A 3696-nucleotide genomic window follows, 5' to 3' on the forward strand; every position below is an offset into this window, starting at 1 on the left:
AAAGTCCTGCGGCCTTTTGCCTTGTCAGTTCTCCGTCTGCTGTCACTCAGCCGCCGAATTCTCCTTCAAGTTGTCATAGCGAGGCTGGCGGGGATTATGCCGCGGCTCTGTCCAGAATTGATTCATGTGGAACGCGTGCTTGACGGGCGGAACCGCTGGTGTGAGCGGGAGCCGCTGAGACCCCCGATTTTCCCACCTTCCTCACACAATCTGGTATTGTTTGGCCGCAGCCTTAGTGATCCCTGCGCCGGGGCTGTGACTGACACAGCTTTGAGGCTCTAAGGCGTATTTTGAATTTCTAAAACCTCTCAGGAAGTCCCCGGGGTGCCTTCTGCCATTGTCTTGTTTCTCCTTTCGCCTTTTTCCCTTTCCACCCCGAACCCCTCCTGCATCCCTGACACAACCCGAGTTTATTTTTTTTTTTTGCCTTTTCCCCCCATGTTTATGCTCCAACTCTCTCCGGAGCTGTTCAGCCACTTCTCAAACAAGATTAAAAAAAGAAAAAAAAAATTAAATAAAACATAGAAAAACTAAATAAAGCTCTAAAAGTTCCCAAATCCTTGATCCGCCGTGGAGAAGAGGAGCTTTACTTGTTTGCTTTTAATCAGCTGACACAAACCCCGGGACGTGTTGAAAAATAATAATAATAATAGTAGAAATAAATCTTTCTCCGAGTCGTAATAGAAATAAATCTTTCYCCTAATCTTAATAGAAATAAATCTTCCACCTAATCTTAATAGAGATAAAGCTAATCTGTGGTGTGCTCGTGTTCTGCTGTCTGCGCTGCTCCGGCCATCCATCCCTGCTGGGGTCACCCAGAGTGACCATCCCATAAAATCCACATCAGGAGTTTCCCTCTGGATTGAGTTTTCCCACCCGAGGTGAGCAGAACCCCCGTTCCCCTCCTCAGACCGGGCACTGCCCCATCCCCGCGGCATCCCCAGACCCCTCCGGGCTCGGCGCTGTGTAACCATTTCCCATTTCCAGTCTTAATCTTATAAGAAGGAATTGAGAATGACCAGTGTAAATACACAGGTGCCACTGGGAGCAGAAACCACTCTTTAATCTCGGATATGAAAACAATTCCCTGCTCCGCGCGCTGGCAATCAGCGAGTGCCATCAGCGCCGCGCTCTCCCCGGGAACACGAGAGCTTATAAATATGAATTAGTGCAGAGAAAATCTACTCTCTTACCTAAAGCTAAATGTTATCTGGGTCCCTTTCCAGCAGTGGCTGACATTTCCAGAGTGCTTTTAGTCACATCTGCTGGAAGACAACTCATTTCTTGTCTGAAAAAAAAAAAAAAAAATAGGAAAAGAAGGAAGAGAGGGAAGAGGGAGGAAGTGGAGGAGGATGCAGGGAGATGTTGGGAAGGAGGGAATGCTGGATGYCTGAGCTTCCTCTGGAGAGGGGAGACGCTGGGTGGGCTCTGGGGTGGCTTCTTGAGGTCATTGGGATGAGGATGAAGCAACCAAGGACCACGAAGCCCCAAGGAGGTGGCCCAAGGTGGCTTTCAGGTGCCACCTGTGCGAGCCCTCGGAGTGTGGGTGCTCCTGGTTGGGGCGCTGAGCAGCCCTGGGGTGGCTCTGAGTGCCTCCCAAATGCTGGGGTCCTGTTTGGGGTGGGACACGAGCAGTGGGGTSCCCAATAGACCCCTCGAGCAGTGACAGCATCCAGTGCCACAGGAACGGTGAATCCCGAGGGATCGGTGCCCACAGCCCTGGCACGGAGCTCTTTGGGTTCTCCTGGGTGAGGGGAGATCGGGAAGAGTCCCAGAGGGATCCTCGTGTGCCAAAATCCCGGTGATCCAAGGCCGGGCAGGGCTGGAGCAGCACCTGCGGAGCTCCAAGAGCTCCCAAAATGGAGCCGGGGAAACTGAGGCACGGTGCGAGAACTGCTCCCAAACCCCGCCTGAGGGGATCTCCTTGGAAAGATGGGGTGGGAGAGGYTCTGGGTGCTCCCCGGAGTAGGAATCTGTCCCAGGAACGGGGATTGAGATGCTCCAGCACCACCCCGGCCTCCAACACCTCTCTCACCTCTCACCCTCCCGCTCTGAGCTCTCGAGGGACCCCCAAAAAAACCCCAAATCCCCCCTGGGCCGGCGATGGGACAGGACGTGCAGCCCCCTCCCAGCACCGGGCTGCGATCCCACTCTGCCCACGAACGAGGGAAGGGAAGGGAAGGGAAGGATCCAGAGCCCGGAGAGGCTCTAATGGGATGCTTAAGCCGCCTTTTAGGTTTTTAATGAGCGGATCCCGGCAGGAATGCTAAACACGGGCAGGTACAGCCCTGCCTCGCCRGCAGCCGCGCGTCTTCCCGTGTCCTTGTCTGGCTCAAGCGAGCTCTGACCTCATTTGCTTCGCGCCGTTCAATTAACGAGGCGAGCGGCGCTGGGGGGGAAGGGGGGGATGCCGAGGGGGGTCACCCCGTGTATTAATTTCCATTTTATGTTCCAAACAATTGAGCAGCGCACGGCGGCAGCCGGGCCCTGGAGGAGCCGTTCCCAGATTCCGCTCTGGCCGCGCTGGGTTTTGRTMGAAATCCCCGGGAAGTYTGGGGTGTTTGGGGGRGATTTTGGGACCCCGYTTCAGCTTCACCATCACGATTTTCATCCAGGAAAAGCGCTTTCGCCGTTTTTGGGTAATGTCCCTCCATCTTGCGCTTCATCCGGAACTGCCAATGAGACAGAAACGATCGGGAAAAGGGCGAGAGAGGGAGAGAAATGTTTCCCGGGATGTTAAAATAGCCGCTTCAGGAACCTAAATTTATGCTGTTCCGAAATGGGTTTTAGCGCAGGGTAATGAGAGAACAAAATAATTAATTCCTCTCCCGCAGACAAAAGGCTGGAKGCGCCGATCCCACCGAGGATGGGACAATTCCCGCTGCCAGCAGCTGGAATTCCACCTTGGGAATGTGGCCTGGCTGGGGACAGGCGCTGCAAAGGGAACCCCCCGCCTTTTGGGGATTTTGGGGTGCTGGGGTGTGCCCTATTCCCMTCCTCAGCGCCCACACCGGTGCCCACCCACGGGAAGGGGTTTTGGAGCCGAATTATGGGATTTCCAAAAGGAAGGAGCTGCCTCCCGATTCCAACACAGCCCCTCACTCTGAGGGGATGAACGGGGGGATTGTGCTCGTTCGGGATCSAGTGATAAATATTAATTATGCAAAKCAGCCTCTCCAGCCCACCCTTGTCTCCACAACATTCCAGGACTGGGAGAGACKGAGGCAGAGTCAATTAATTCATGGAGCAGGTCACTCCCAGTACGAACATCCCTTTCAAAAGGGAGTTGCAACCGGAGGAGATCAAGCAGGGCTGAGTTTGCCTCCCTCAGATATGATAAAATATTCTAATAAATACTCGGGAAGCCCATGACAAGGAGAATGTTTTTTTGTGCTGGCGAGACCTTCGTGGTGAGGCCTTTTGGGGGGTCTCCCGTCTGTGCTGGGGGATTTGGGGGGTTCTGCARCATCCTCAGGGCCTGTCTACCCTTCGGTCCCATCAGATGGTCACTGCCMCATGGGATTCCCTCATGATTTACGATTTTTAATTAAAAAAAAAAACAAAAAAAAAACAAACAATAAAAATCTGCTGTTTCCTAACCTTGGATGTTCAGGAAGAATTTTTTCCTCCCTTTGCTGTGGGGAAGACAACACCCCACAGGTTTCCCGACACCGTGGGTGGCCCTGAACACAGGGA

The sequence above is a fragment of the Malurus melanocephalus genome, unplaced genomic scaffold (assembly GCF_030028575.1).
Source record: "Malurus melanocephalus ecotype Western Australia unplaced genomic scaffold, MMel_1.1 scaffold_318, whole genome shotgun sequence".
Taxonomy (NCBI): Eukaryota; Metazoa; Chordata; class Aves; order Passeriformes; family Maluridae; genus Malurus; species Malurus melanocephalus.